This window comes from Pollicipes pollicipes, unplaced genomic scaffold, assembly GCF_011947565.3.
Source record: "Pollicipes pollicipes isolate AB1234 unplaced genomic scaffold, Ppol_2.1 Scaffold_427;HRSCAF=479_pilon_pilon_pilon, whole genome shotgun sequence".
In the NCBI taxonomy this organism is placed as follows: domain Eukaryota; kingdom Metazoa; phylum Arthropoda; class Thecostraca; order Pollicipedomorpha; family Pollicipedidae; genus Pollicipes; species Pollicipes pollicipes.
The window spans coordinates 2,425-18,693 of NW_023596458.1; the positions used below are offsets into that span (position 1 = coordinate 2,425).

General features: G+C 45.3%; 2 long non-coding RNA genes across 2 annotated transcripts; both read right to left on the bottom strand.

Moving 5' to 3' along the window:
• Window positions 1-2,183: 2,183 nt before the first annotated feature.
• LOC119096182 (uncharacterized) lies at window positions 2,184-7,553 on the bottom strand. Its single transcript, XR_005094023.1, has 4 exons — window positions 7,422-7,553; window positions 3,484-3,561; window positions 3,117-3,224; window positions 2,184-2,351 (listed from the first exon to the last, which is right to left on the bottom strand). It is a non-coding gene; the product is annotated as an uncharacterized LOC119096182 (long non-coding RNA).
• Window positions 7,554-12,239: 4,686 nt separating this feature from the next.
• LOC119096180 (uncharacterized) lies at window positions 12,240-15,716 on the bottom strand. The gene is made up of 4 exons (XR_005094021.1): window positions 15,587-15,716; window positions 14,630-14,704; window positions 13,859-13,963; window positions 12,240-12,524 (listed from the first exon to the last, which is right to left on the bottom strand). It is a non-coding gene; the product is annotated as an uncharacterized LOC119096180 (long non-coding RNA).
• Between the last annotated feature and the right edge of the window lie 553 nt (window positions 15,717-16,269).

The following is a 16,269-nucleotide window of genomic DNA, read 5'->3' on the forward strand; positions in this document are numbered from 1 at the left end:
CCATTTGGCAGTGTCTCTTAAGAATGAGCTTTCAGGTGGTATCAGACAGGGGCGCAGCTTAAGTTTGCGATGGGGTGCTACCATGATTTGCAGCGATGGTGGGGGCTGTTTATCTTTTACCAGCGAGTCACAGACGTTAACAGTAACTGCCGTACCAATGGGTAATCAAAGTTGGTTTGCCCTGGTGTTTTCAACGGTTGTTTCAGCTCCATGTCGTGCATGTTCACTCGGCTATCCTGTAGTCTCGCGGCTTGGCTAAGGCTGTTAACCTTGGCATGTCCTGCCTGCGGTAGCGTTTGTAGGATGGAAAGTCTCCATAGGTTTTCCACCCTGTAAATTGTGTCGCATGCCATGCAGATTTTGCGTAATGCTTTTCACACATATACAATTGGTTTCATATGTGTCTGGTGAGGGGGCGGGGAGGGTCCATGGGGCTATAGGGCCCCACCGTCAGGTTCAGAGGCGCAGTTTTTTCAATCATGGCACCTGTGAGTATGGTTCTAAATCTAGTGATCAGGAACACCATTTTGCTTTTCATACATCTCATAACGTTACCGTAGGCAGGGACATGTAGAGTCAAACAGCCGTAGTCCAAGCCGCAAGACTACAGGATAGCCGGGTGAACATGCGCGACACGGAGCTGAAACAACCCTCAAAGGCACCAGGGCAAACCAACTCTGATGACTCATTGATACGCCAGGTACTATACCTGTTAACGTCTGTGACTCGCTGGTAAAAGATAAACAGCCCCCACCATCGCTGCAAATCCTGGTAGCACCTTCATCGCAAACTTTGGCTGCGCCCCTGTCTGGTGCTACATGAAAGCTCATTCTTAAAAGTCACTGCCAAATGGGAAGGGCTGTAGATGGCATACGAGACTAACTCCTTTTTTACACTTGTGTTCTAGAACGTCGGGTGTGGGGACTTGCAACAACGTGTTGGTGGTGGTGGTGGTGGCCGCGGTGGTGGTGATGGTGACGATGACTATGACGCTGACAATGGCAATGACAATGACAATGACAATGACAATGATGATGACGACGACGATGATGATGACGATGGCGATGACGATGACGATTAAGATGACGATAATGATGAAGCTGACAACGACGATGGCGATGATTTTCCGAAATGAAACAATGTGTGATCGTCGTTTGGCTTTGTATTTTTCAGATACATTCAAAAAGCGATTATAAATACAGCAATGTTTTATTTCTATCGCTCGAGAGATAACTGCCCAAAAACGCACTATCGGCTTTAAAAAGCATGGCTTTCACAGACAGGTGCTAGAGCCGAACGTCTTAATTCAGATCATTACGTCAAATTTCAGTGCGCATCAAAAGTCGCTCTGTCCTGCTCAGTCCTTGGTACGTACGTTTCCGCATGCCATATTGCATTTTTGTGCTCCAAGTTCCCACAAAATCAGCAACCCATTAAAACTGTTAAAGCTGCTTTCTTGTTGATTGATAAGCCCTGCAATCTTCTTCGATCGGCGTCCTGATTCAAGCGTTCGCGCTTCCTACAATCGTCAGCGAAGGCTCTTGTGCATGCACGTGTGGTTCTAAGCGTGTGATGGTGGAGGTGATGATGAATAATGGTGACGAATATGGTCATAGTGTTTACCTATAGCGGTCGTGGTTTGTACTGATCGCTACAGCAGTGGTGAGACCATGTTGTTCATGCATAGTATTGCTTATGATGGCGATGATGGCGATGATAGTGGTAGTTGTGATGATGATGATGGTTACGATAACGACGATGATACGATGGTGATAGCGATGGCGATGACGATGGAGATGGCGATGACGATAGCAGGATAGATGACGATGACGATGGCGGTGGTGATGACCTGAAATTAAACAGTACATCGCAACTTCTTGCCAGTATATTTTCGATGAAACATGAAAAATAATGCATGCAGCAAAGTTTGTATTCCATTGCAGAGATCCGTTGGTGTTCTGTGCGAAAAAAAAACAGTGAATACCATACAGCAATATCAAAAAACTGTACTTGTGACCATCAAATCAAACCATGTTCAGAGTCCTCGCAGATGTTTGCACCTAACCGCTTAGACCAGATCGTTAACACAACTTTTGGAGTGTATCAAAAGTATTAGTGCTTTTTATCCTGTTCAATGGCCCTTGGTGCACGCGTTCCCCAGGGTATATTGCATTTTGTGCTCATAGTCCTCGAAAATAAGAGAGCGCATGAACGATTTTGAAGTTGCTTCCGAAAGCTTTGGCTGTTGTCTTGCAATTCCAGTTGTAGTTGCCGAAGCGGTAATGAGGATCAATGGCGGCATCCCGACAGGTCCCTTGCCAGCCGACACGGTACTGCTCCATCATGGTTGACTGCAAACACAGATGTGCTGTAGTGAGCATGGAGGCAAGAGAACCATTGCTAATATACTGGCTTTATGCCGGGTTATGACGGCGAAAAGAGTCAACCAACTAAAATGATCAGTGTTCTTAGTTTTGGCCTGGGTCACATATCTTGTGTGCTGATATGTTTATGACAATTCCACATGATGACACTGTCATTACGGATATTTTAATTGAAACGCGAACTTCTCATAATGTACCAATGATTATAATGGCGATAATGATATTGACAATGCATTATGCCGCATGCAGCCAAATGCATTACAAAAAAATGTCGTTCCACGCTAACAGTAAAATGCAAAGACTAGAAATACCGATGTTCAGAAATTCTGCGCGCACGTCCTAATGATACTTCTTTTATTCTTCTATTACGTTGCAACGTTTGTGCGAACGGTGAAGCATTCATAAACTGTGAGAAGTGTCACCTGTTACACGTGTGACATGTATGGCACCCTAAATGCACCGTCAACATGCGTATGATCAAGTTTTAAAAAGGTGTCATGGATGTGTGCCGAATGTTCGGTATTCCCACCGGTACGCAGTGGTATATATGTGTATAGAGAGAGAGAGAGAGAGAGAGAGAGAGAGAGAGAGAGAGAGAGAGAGAGAGAGAGAGAGAGAGAGAGAGAGAGAGAGAGAGAGAGAGAGAGAGATATATATATATATATATATATATATATATATATATATATATATATACAAGCGTACAAATCCTTAACAAATGAACGATCTTACAATTTTTCGCGCAGCCAATTTCCGTACAGCTCCAGTGATGGCCCTCGCAGTGGCATGCGTTACACGCAGCCACACCCTTTTCGTCCGATCTGCAGAATTTTGTCACCGCTGAAACATCACAGATCAACTTTTACAAACATGTAATACAGCATAGCAATAAGGTAATTAGGTGAGCACAGCGCATGTCGTGTCTCTTTGGTCTATTGCATCGGTAACTGGTGGAGGAAGCGTGTGCATTAACAATGGTTGACGCATTGCAAAGACGGCATCTGGTGAACGCCGTCCTTGTGATGTCTTTGGCGAAACACGCACACCTCGCAGAACAAACGGCAAAGAACGACAAAGTTAGCGTAAACAGGCTACTCACGGCGACATTTGCCCTCCCCGCAGTAGGGAGCATATCGCGAGCAGTGAGCATCCGTTCTGCACCACTTGGATTTCCAGCCTGAAAAATCATATTCCACAGTGTAATGTCATGCGCTAGATCGCCGTGACTCGGCCCATCAAAGTCAAAGGATGAGGAAAGCGGCCTTCGCCGCAACACACGCCCAATGCATTTTGTTCTCTTACCGGAAGTTTTCCTTCTAAAAGGGTTTTGCGTTTTAATTTTAGCTAGCAGAGCACACTCCCCCACGGCCAGTTAAAGGGGATGTTCCGCATTTGTGTGGCGTTTTGAACTGAAATAGCCATCTTGAGGGCCTTTTGATGAAGTTTACGGTCACGTCCCTTTTAAGACCCAAAACCCTCTGGTTCCTGAGTTACACGCCCGCAAAAGTGCGAAAAGGTTTATTTGGAGCCTATTTCAAAGTTGCCCCGGGATTAGTGACGTCATAGAAACGTCATGCGATCGCATTCATACTGTAGGCTGTTCTCTACTTATGGTCAAAAGAGCATGGCCGCTGCTACATTCGGAAAAGCGATGATGCGGCACGTATGATACAATGCGCGGAAGGTGATTGGCTGTTAGCAAGATTTCGCTGCTGAATGCTTGTCGCGAACGTAAGCTTGGGCACTTGCAGGTTGTACGGCACTCGTCGTGAACGGGTCAGTTCTCCTTATTTCTAGGCCACAGGTCAACATTATAAAAAAGAACACCACTGCCTGCAAAAAAGTACAGCACTTAAATGACGGGCACTCCTTCGAAAGTGATAAAAACAGAAGAAGCGACGGCAAATCTGTCTTGTTCCCTTGCTGGCGCTTTTTTTCTCTTCTTCTGCCGTATTTCTTACAGACAGACCGGTCGGCGCGTTGTCTACGGGAGGATTGAACCTTGCACGGGTTTATGGGTTAGCCAGGCATTATGAAATTAGGGAAACTCACAGTAATTTTAGGTATATATTTCACTAGACATTTCACACGTATTGTACAACTCTAATTTTGAACAAAAATTTGTGTTCTACAGGTACGTCTTGAGCCGCATTGCCATAAACACCAATTGGGACTTTGTTTTGAATGGATATGACGGTGAAATGCGGTGTTATGACTGAAAATATGTGCAAAAATTGCAAGAAAACCTGCAATTTGATAGTCCCGCGAGCTGTGTAAGCGTGATATCACACTTTTTTCTTTTTTGTAATTGTATCCGAACCCTTTGAATGGATGGATTTCTGGGATCAGACCTAACGCTAAGCAGTGCTTGTTGTGTGAGCCCTGACCCCTACCACCCGATCGCGCAATTCCATGTCAACGGCAGAATTTGGTGGCGAAAGCTCAACGTGCCGCAATGCTTGGCACGGTCCGTCATGCACTCTGACGTCAACTGGCCTTCAGCGCGACCGCTGCCACCGGCCGCAGGCCATACCTGTCATGGGCAAATAGCGAACGCCCTTAAGCGACTCGAAACCACCCCGCCACGGGTGGGTGGATTGGAAAGGAGGCGCTCTAACCAACTGAGCCGCCGGGACGGACATATTTGATTTTTATGGACTTCTTTGACAAAAGAGCGTGAATCGGGGGCTTGAAATGTGTATGATAACTGGTGGCGTGTGCCAGTGGCTTGTATTGATATTGATGTGATGTGAAGTGTGCGTGCGAGGTTTGTACTTCTGAGAGAGAGCATTGTTTGGTATTCTTCAGGGCTACTGACTCAAAATAAAATGTGATATGTTGTTACCTGCCTCTACCTTCATGTTTGTGTTTGAACATAACAAAGGATAGCCCGCAAACTAAGAGAAACACTAGCACCTATGTTACAGGGGTGTACAAAGGCAAGCTGGTACTTCACTATGATCTTGCCAACATTTTGAACCCATTGAGGTATTACAGCATGCGATTAATCCATTGCATATGATTATATTAGCAATTCATTTTGGCAGTAGGGGTTGGTGCGTGCAGCTCAGTAATGGACATGCTTAATGTAGGCTCACATTATATGGCTTTGCAAAATTGTCTTTCCCTAAAGAATTCCGAAAATGTAGAGCTGTATTACCACTGCTGCACACTGTACTGTCGTGGCAAATTTCGTATGCAGGCGAGCATTGCTCGTGATTCATCAATGACGTAGGCACTGCAACTTGCGTGAGATGCTGGGTGCTGAGAAAGTGTGGAAAAGTATTGCTGTTGGTGTCTTGAATAGCACTTAATATAATTCGTATCGTGAGCCTTGTGTGCGCTGGCAGCTTCATCATTTCTTTGCATTTTGCCCATCCAACCATAACTACATGGATTTGTCGTGTCTCCGGCCTTGTGCAAGGTTAGCATGTTTGCAGCGTCACCTCACCACATGTAAAATTTTCCTGTTATTGCTTAACAAGCAGCCTGATGGCTGCAGCATGTTGCATGACTGTGGAAGTGGAAAATGTGTTTGCATCTTTCTCACCTGCGTTTTGTGGATTCTCGAAACAGGGTGAGCAAGTGATGCCACGTATTGTTTGTCTGCTTTGCTGAAAGCGATTTCTATATTGCATCATGTGTTTTTGGTCAGTCGTATGTCAGATGGGAAGCCGATACAACAGTTCCCGCTTAACCCATCTTTTCGTGATGGAATTTGTTATGAAAGCAGCATGGATTGCAGTAGAAAAACCATATGGTTGTTCATTATGTCATGCCGCAGTACGGCACTGAGGGGGTGCCAAAATGAAGCTGTTGGCCCATGACATTACACAGTGTACCACATTGATTGACTATTCTTTGTCAAGCCTATGACACAGCAGCTTATAATTTATGAATAACTGGTAACAACTGATTTAACAATGTCGAAGGACTATCAACAGCAAGAATGTCGTTGCACCACAATGGTTATATCAGGGTTAACTATTAATTGCATAAATAATTCTGGGCAAAAAGAAGCGTTCTTGGTAGTTTATTAATGTAAACTACCAAGTAGTAAATTATGTTTGACTCAATATGTTTAAATGTGGAACAGTCAAATAAAAATAATCTATTTACTTCTCTTATACCACAAGCCTCGCTTCCACTACAACTGGGTTGAAATGATCACTATGCATTTACGGCAAGGAGTGATCACTGAATATTTTCTGTGAGCAGTGTCACTGAACTAAAATAACCCAACCTGAAAGAGGGTCCCGCTCCAGCGGGCCTCTCGGCCCCCTCGTGGCTGGCGCAGACAACCTGTCTCGGACAGGCGGAGCGTCGCGGGGATTCATGATAAATTAAGAGCGAGGATAAGAGCGCCGGATGGGGTAGGTCGGAGCACAGACGGTCCAATCAAGTGAGCTACCGGAACGGCTGAATTCTGGCAGATTGAGGGTGAACAAGAAATATAGCCCGTGTTGTCTCGGACAAAGTGGAAGCCGTAGCAAGCAAATAAGCCGATTTAAATTTTTTGTTAGCTGAAAACCGAAAAATTATCAGTTTTAAACATCGTGAAAGTACATTGAACAAACGGCATAGTAACACTGTGGTCAAAGCATACGACGCTATACTGTTTGTTTCGTCACCACTGTAGCTTGAAGCTGTGATCTAAAACACTGCGGTAGTGCTTAGCCTAATGTCGCGCCCTGTCCTCTCACGGGTGCGTGCTGAAGAGAATAACATCTCAGACATATTCTAGGAAGAAAAGCGGGTAGCTCACCGATAATGAGTCAGGTGGGTCGGGAGGATACATTGTAATATCTTAGCAGAACTGAGCACTGATGTTTCGGCCGAAAAATCAGTATAATGTCCGAATGACCATTAAGTGCGTAAACGCCTTCACCTGGAGCGTGAACAGCGACCTCATGCCTGCCTGGCAAGAGAGCAGCTGGTGTACACGTCAAATGCGCCGCGTGGTCAAAATTCATGGCACATATAAAAAATGATATGTTGATTCCAAAGCGCGTAAGTTACATTCACGGAGCTGCTTACCTTGAACTGTCTTTGGGCTGCTCAAGATGCCTAAAACGAGGCAAATGGCGACAGACTTAGCGAGCATGGCAGCCATTTTCACTCGCTCAGTGTTAAGCAGTAAATGTCGGGCCCGTCAACGATGGTTGTTGGAAACCGAATGCGTCATGCGGTGATGGACAGTTTGCAGAGGCGTCACAAAGTGATGGAGAACACCACGTATCGGCCACCTTTTACGATCACTAACGACATCATAGGACGGACTATCAACACTGGGACTAATGCGAACTTATGAAAAAGAAATGTGCGGGGTAGATGCATAACAGGTGCATGATTTTGATCTGCACATGTCACGTTGCAACTTGCATGCGCATGTAGATTACTTGGGCTGAAAAAGTGCTTTTAGGACAACAAACGGATATAATTATCATTCTAGAAACGCACATAGATAATCCAGCAGGCGGCCCTGTCCTCCGATGGCGCCCGTTTTTCCGGCCTGACGTTAGTCTCGGGGGATGTCACCATGCACTAAACTCGACCACGGCTTTGATTCCGGCGTAATTCTCATCCACAGCCTTCAGAACCATACCGGGTTTTAGTTCTGGGCTTTCAACATCCTCGTGAAATAATCCGCCGGCTACTGGTTTGTGACTGTGTACGGTCAATGTTCCTAATACAAATGCTTCCACCGGCAGAACCAGATAACTGTCACGTTATGACTTCTACGCAACGTTGCTTTCCAATGGATGCACGGCTAGGCAATACAGCTTCTAATACAGCAGATCGCACACAACAGTTCTTATACAACTTCTAATGCTACAGAGGCCGTTCATGTATTACATGTCGCATGGAAGATTTCTAGCCAACATCTCACTCATATCATCTGTTACAAGCCTGGGGCTCTGACGCAGTGAGCTGATTGCTTTTAAAATGCGAGCATGGACACATCCTTATTTGCTTAACGGCAAGGACATCATTTGACGGGAAAGTGCAAATTTGAAAGCGAGAAGAACATGAACACAACATAGACAGATAACACATAGCTATTCACTTTTTGTTTACATTTGACAGCATGGGCAATGGAAGTTCTAGAGTTTCGGGTCTGGATCTTTTCCTTTCCTGTTTCTTTTCCGTAAGTGCATAGCAAACATTGGCCGCTCAATCAACATCGGCCCTACCTTGAGAAGGTAAATATTTCATGTTTAAAAAGTCAGGCCCATTCGCCACATCCCGTCAGCCGGAAAATACAGTGCATTTACCAGGAAAAAACCTTTTGCAACTCTTGTTAGCTGGAGGTTTGACAGCATTTTAGGGAGACCCTGATGGTTGAAAAACTGAGATAACAGCAGTGTTTTTATTACCTTGAAATATATTTGGATATTGCCAGATCCTAATGTAGTTGATTACTGCACCCTTCATAACAGATACCCCTACTGTCCGGCAGTGATCAGCACGTAGCTTCAGGTGCCATGTACTCATGCGTCAGGCAACAATCTTTAACTAACAGTAAAACCTTATTGGCTGTAGTGGGCATATCAGTACATGTGGACTGTTTCGCATGCATGTGTTATGTGGCCCTTAAAGGGTGTGCTCCCTTTTTGTGTTACGTTTTGAGCTGAACCGGCCATCTTGAATATCATTCGATGTAATTCCCGGTCCTGCCTTTCCTAAGACCTAAGTCCGTATAGTTTCTGAGCCACACGTCCGCGAACATGCACAGACTATATCGTGCAGGCTACTTTAAGTTCACCCAGGCACCCATGACGACAAAATAGTCATTCAAATCATGCCATGCCATTGGCAACGCGGCGATCAAGCCAAGGAAAATATCATAATCGAGTCGTTTATATCTGACGTTTGCGAGCACGATTTCCAGAATTATACGGCCGTCAATTGACTCTAAATCAATGTTATGCAAAGTACGATCACGCAATGAGTGAGATATTACCGAATGTATTCGCCCAAAACAGAAATAATGTTTTCCAGAGCAGTTTTTCACTTCAAAGTTGACCAGTGGTTACAAGCGAGCTTATGCCATCATGTATGATGCTTGCTTCCATATCTTCAAATGTCAAACATTCTCTTTAGCTTTTTCACTTAAGCAGAAATACCTGGGTCGTCCAGAGGCAAAGGTCTTCAACTAAGAGTAATGCTATGTTGGTTGCAGTGGTGCCATCAGGACATACCGTTTGACTTGCCCGATGGTGTGTGAATTTCATGTGGTGCGAGAACAGAGCTTTGTAAGGGTACGCTGTGTGAGAATTTCCAGGATCCAGGATATGGCTTTGTCGAAGGAACTAGTCGGAACAAAGATCCATGGTTTTGTTTTGTCGAAATACCAGCGCAAGGTCCAATCTTGGATCCAAAGATCCAGGATCTTGGTTTATCAGAAGAGCTAGCAAGAACTTGAATCCCGGTTTTATTTTGTCGAAAGAACCAGGGAAACATGATTCAGGGTTCTGCTTTGTGGGACAAACCAGTGAAAACCAGGAATTACAACTGTGAACCAAGCAAATGTCTGGTGCAACCATAAGGACGTGGGGAATGGGAGCTAAGCCACTTACAGGGATTGGCGGCTCCAAGACTGAAAAAATGTGGTAACCTAGTGACAGATCAAATGCATAACGCAGGACCAAGTTGCAAAATAAGATTGCTCAACCCAGTCCGTGTTTAGAGATGCACGTGATGGTGCGCGCCATTCGTTCAATAAGTCATTTTGAAATACTCATTGGCGGAAGTCATTACATAGAATGGTATTTGTCTTTAACGCATGCCTACGCTCCGGCGATGACGTAGGCGCTCGAGTGCTTTACATCCGGTCTGATGGGCGGCGAGAGCTCGCCAGTACCCAACCCAGTCGCACCTAACCCAGCAAACCCAGTCGTCTGAGTTTGCGTGGTCTTCTCCGTTCATACAGAGGTACGGGTGTGAGGCCGAGGGAGGCTGCGAGGGCTGCTTTTCACCGGCCACTGCCAACGTAATTCACCGCTTGCGTTGTGTCCCTGCCAATTTGAGCGTGTTATCAGTGCAATTGATTATTGTTGCATTTAATAGCTCCAATTTTGCCTCGTTTAAATATTGTCGTTAGCTCAGCGATGGAGGTGGAGTACCGTGCATAGGGGCGCACAGCCATGTACGGAGAGAAGCCGTTCATGGTATCTGATCGGGCCTACCGTTCCGCCAATACCCCGGTCACCCACCTCATCCTGGCTTTGTGAGTCACATGAGTATGTAATGATGTCGGGTGCACAACGTGCTGAGTCGTGGGCTTGCATCATTTGACTCGTATGCTGGCCAATGGGCTCCTCAATATGAATTCGCTTTTGTAAGATGTGACAGCGGCGCCGGCGGAGCACAGGCATACAGCGGCAGCCCGGCAGCAGTGCAGCGCAAGAACCAAGCACCACAAGCACCACGCAAGCATTACAGAACCCCACCCCACAACAGTGTCTCTGCTCTACACACAACCCGTCCAAATTAGGTACCACTTGTATGCAAAGTGTCAATGTGCTAATAGTAAGTTTGTGACCAAATTTAACATAAGCAGGTGAAAATGACCCAACGTACCTTCTGGATTAATTTGATATTCGAAATTACCATCGGCGCCAAGCACCGCCCTTGGCGGCATGCTCCTCAAAGCAAACGCTTAATTGAGATCCTGTTAGGCCAGTAACCTTCCTTGAACGTCATGAAGGCAAACCAAGAAATCTTCTGCGTCGTAGTCCAAAAACGCGTAGTGGTAGTTAAAAACTATCTTATAAGGCAAATTTTCCATTGATAACGTGGTGAGTTTTTTTACCTTGATCTGAATCTGTAGGTAAACTAAGGTAAAATGATTTGGTCCTAATCCTGATTTCAACAGTCAAGCTGTCAAAGACAATCAAAGTTGTATGACTTAGTCTAAAGCTACGTTGTCGTATCATTCTGAACGATAACCTAAAAATTACCCACATTGACAACCTTGGGCTAACTTTGACCTATCAGTAGCCTAACCACATATATCCAGTTTTGTAAGTAAAACTTTGGCTATTCCATTGCCTACAGTTCTGTGAATTTTGACGCTGCTCTGCCACGCCGTTCCGAAATGATTTTGAAACACATATTTCTGGACGTTAAAATTGACCCCACCCCGAACGTGTGGCGCGGAACATCACTGGACGCTCATACTTGCTGTCTTAGTAAATAGGTGGTGGCTTCCTTATCGAACCTTTCGAACTTTACACCATCAGCGAAGGTTGCTTATACGTGCTCGCACATGGTTCTCTAAATATGAATCTGAAGGTGATCATGATGATGATGTTTATCATCATGGTGGTGGCAGTTGTGACGGTAGTCGCACTGTTGGTCACAACGATGGTGAGGCCTTTGGGTGCGATGCTTGGTTATGATTGCGATGGTGGTGGTGATGACGATGGTGGTGGTTGTGTGGCCAATGGTAGTGGTCGTGATAATGATGGGAGTGACGGCGACGATGACGCTGACGATGACAATGATGGTGACACGATGACGATGACGATGATGGTGACGATGACGATGACGATAACGATGATGGTGACGATGACGATGCCGCTATATTGTCATCATGAAAATGAATGATGCATCGTGACCGCCTGATGGTTTATTTTCCACACAAAATAACAATAAGAAGTGCAGCAAAGTTTGCGTTCTGTCGCAGAGGTCTGGTCAGGGCGCAAAGTTCTGGGCTGGTTTCGGTCTGGTCGCATTATGTGTGAAAAGAAATACAGAACTCCTGAAAGCGGTGTCAAAAACTGTATTTGTGGTGTTAAAAGAGGCGTTTTCAGGGTCATCACAGACAGATGTTGCGATGAATGCATCATTTTGGATCATCACATCATGTTTCAGAGCTCATCAGAGGTGTCTGTACTCTTTGTCTTGACTCACAGTTCTTCGTGCGTGCGATCCCCCAAAGCATATTGTATTTTTTTTGTGCGCGGATTTTTCACACGTTCAGAAACTCCCATTACCAGCTCCAAAGCTGCCTCTGAAAGTGGTGGCCGTGCTCTTGCAATTCCAGCTGAAGTTGCGGAAGCAGTGCCGAAGATATTTAACGGCACAGTGGCAGGTCCCCTGCCAGCCGACACGGTACCGCTCCTTTATGCTTATCTGCAGACACAGGCATGCTATAGTGAGCATGGTGACAACAGCACCACTGCTGCCATGCTGACGTCGCGTCGTGTGTTGCGGCGAGGGTCCGCTAACGGCGCGCTTGATTTCTTGGTCTGCTGAGTTTAAAGTGAGACAAAAATTCCGTGTGCTATGAAACCTGTCACAATCCACCTGACGCGTTGGCGCTACGAACCTATAGCCTGGAGCAGAAGCATCGCATAAAGACAACGTCTCTGTAGGCGGCACGAAATACATTGGAAAAACATGGCACCAAGTCAGTAGAAACGTCGTAAAATCACGCAAATATGTGTGTTTGATGCGAAGTTGATTGGCACTCCATTTATTTCTTCTATTTTTAGGTTCCTAGGTCATGAAGTTTTGAGGCTTCTAGGTCATGGCCTTCGTGTCAAATAAGGTCAAACAAGGTCATATTACACGTTGGTCTCAAAAGTGCCACCAGAGCCTGGATATCTGTTTCAAGGCAAAAGGTTACATGCCCATTAAAGGTCAGGAACCTTGCTTGACCTCTTCAAGGTCATAGTGACCAAAATCATGCAAGACCGCTTTGGGTTTTCCATTTTACTAAGTGCAAAAGATTGCGCTAAGCGGTATGTTTCAAATAAAAAGACGTTAACATGGGTCATTTCAGTTCAATGACTTATTCTGACCTCTGAGAAGCCCATGGAAAATGTATAATGTAGCTTGTGCTATCAGTAAATTTTAATGTGCGCCAGAAACTATCAAATACGGCAGACCTTAGAGAAATAAGACGGGTTGGTTTTGACATTGGTCTGACATTCATACTTGACCTCAGGTCAACGTGATTTGTTTATTCAATATTGTTTTGCCTATGGAAGCATATCAGAGGTGTACGGCTTCGTCTAGCACTTCGTTGTTTCATGGGTTTGAGCAATTTCCTAGAAACTGACTTCTCTGAAACCCTGGTCTGATTGGACCTGCCAAAAGTCAGCGACCTTGCAAGATGCAACTAAATTTGGGAAACCAAACGAACCGCTATTCAATTATCTACAGCTGTGCAAAATTTGGAGCGGGTACACCGCGCCGTTCGTAAACCATTGTGGAAAAACCTTCCGGGGGTCAATTTGACCCCTCCACTCGGGCGTGTGTTAAACTGTATAAGTATCGGGGTCTTATGTTGTTTGTGCAAGCTGCACAACACCCGGAATGCACCAGTAAAAGTGTATGAAATCAAACTTTAAAATGGTGCCGCAACATAGCAGGACACAAAACTCTCAATTTGGTCATTCACTTGGAGACACCATCTAGATGCCAATAACTCATGCCACAACAATTGCTATGCATTCACTTACATGACCCGCAGTAAATTTTTGTACAAGCCCAGCCGTGACGTACGCATTTACATGTGTTACATCCGGCAACGCCGCGTTCGCCGGAAATGCAGAATGTTGTAACCGCTGAAACATCACCAAACATGTTAATCCACAGAGTGATAATCTCATGACGCGGTCAGGTGTGGTCAGTCCATGATGTGATCAGACGAACACACAGTGTGTGTGTGTGTGTGTGTGTGTGTGTGTGTGGTGTGTGTGTGTGTGTGTGTGTGTGTGTGTGTGTGTGTGTGTGTGTGTGTGTGTGTGTGTGTGTGTGTGTGTGTGTGTGTGTGTGTGTGTGTGTGTGTGTGTGTGTGTGTGTGTGTGTGTGTGTGTGTGTGTGTGTGTGTGTGTGTGTGTGTGTGTGTGTGTGTGTGTGTGTGTGTGTGTGTGTGTGTGTGTGTGTGTGTGTGTGTGTGTGTGTGTGTGTGTGTGTGTGTGTGTGTGTGTGTGTGTGTGTGTGTGTGTGTGTGTGTGTGTGTGTGGTGTGTGTGTGTGTGTGTGTGTGTGTGTGTGTGTGTGTGTGTGTGTGTGTGTGTGTGTGGTGTGTGTGTGTGTGTGTGTGTGTGTGTGTGTGTGTGTGTGTGTGTGTGTGTGTGTGTGTGTTTTTCCCTCGGCCCACTGCATTGGCAACAGTTAGAGGAGAAGGCATCTGGTGAATGCCGTGCATGTAATGTCTTTGCCGAACTATGCACGTCTCGCAGAACAAAGGGCCAAGAACGACAAGTTCAATATACGTAGGTTACTTACGGCGACATTTGCCCTCCCCGCAATAGGGAAAGTAATGCGAGCAGTCAGCATCCGTTTTGCACAGCTTGGGCCAGCCTGAAAGCAATGATTCCAAAGTATATTTACGTGCACTATATCGCCATAACTCGATCGATCGAAGTAAAAAATATGTGGAAATGAGGGTTTGGCGCAAACCACACCCAGTGTGTTTCATTTTATTTGCGGAATTTTTCCTTCTCACAGAGTTTTACATTGTTATTTGTCCTCACAGCGCATACGCCCGAGGGGCTGAAATAAAAAAAAGAAAGTTTCTCTCCCCAGCAGGGTGCATAACCCGGGCAGTGAGCATCCATGTTGCACCGTGTGAGCCGCAACCCTGAAAAATGATGCAGCAGTTTACGCATTTGGTCGCCACAAGTCGGTCAAAGTTCATACGTTCGGGGAAACGCATTTTCCGCAAGTGACACTAGATGTGTTTTATTGAATTAAAAGAGAACGTTTACATGAGGCCTATTATCTGAGTTCAAACAAGTTGAGTTTTAAAATTTTTATTCGCTTCACGTCTGTCACCAGGCGCACATCCCAAGCAACTAGCTTGAGATGACGTATTTTGAGGCTATACAAAGTAGTAGCCTAACCCGGGCTTTACAGCCTGGCTTTAGCAATGACCTAAGATATCTAGAACTGACTTTAGTGAATATCTCGGTCCATCGTGTGTTACGCCACACGCTGGTCTTTTTGTACTTCCAAACACGAATTCTTTCACTTTGCTGAAAGGATTCAATGTGAATGAGGTATTCTTATGTTTCTTAAATGAGATGAAAACTATTAGCTTAAAATATAGTTTGTAAAAGCAATCACAAAAGATGAAACTCGCAAACATGTTTTAAACGTTGCGCAAAAGTCTTCAGCGAATAGCGTGTTAAACGAAATGACGTTTACAAAATTATCAATTTAGATAAGAATAAAGCCGCTTACCTGTAGCTTTCCGAGAGCTGCTCACAACGCCTAAAACCACACAAAGGACGATGAATTTAGAAAGCATAGTGACAATCCTCTCCTGCTCAATGCTTAGCAGCAAATGTCGGGTTCCTCGATGATGGCTCGTTGGACGCCGAATGATGCGTCATAACCGTGATGGACAGCCCGCAAAGGCGTCACAAAACAATGAAGGACGCCGCGTATCGGCCATCTTTCACCATCACTAACGCCGTCTTAGGTTGTTGGGTGTCACTCAAAACTATCAGAGGACAATCTGGCGCGTATTTATAAAAACACGTGTAATTAATGTTTAGCTCGTGAGATATGTGATATTTTGCAGTTTGTAATCTGCCTAGAAATGGCTATGGCGCCAATGGCTATGACTAAGCCTGCAGGGGTCAGAAATTAGCAAAGGCAGGATCAGTTAGATTTGGTTTGGTTGGCTGCGGACGTCAACAGATCCTGCCTTGCACGCTAGTGTCGGATTGTTAGCCTGCGTGATCCTCAGAATTCAGCTGTCTTTGGCGCTAGCTTCGCCTGCAGTCGTCAGAAACGTTATTAACTTTGGCTCTGAAGCTTTCATTATGCTGATGAAGCTAGCAACCGGCTTCTTGCTTGTGGCCGGGTATACGGACAATGTAGCTTACACAAATCCTACTGATGACAGAAATACAGAGCTT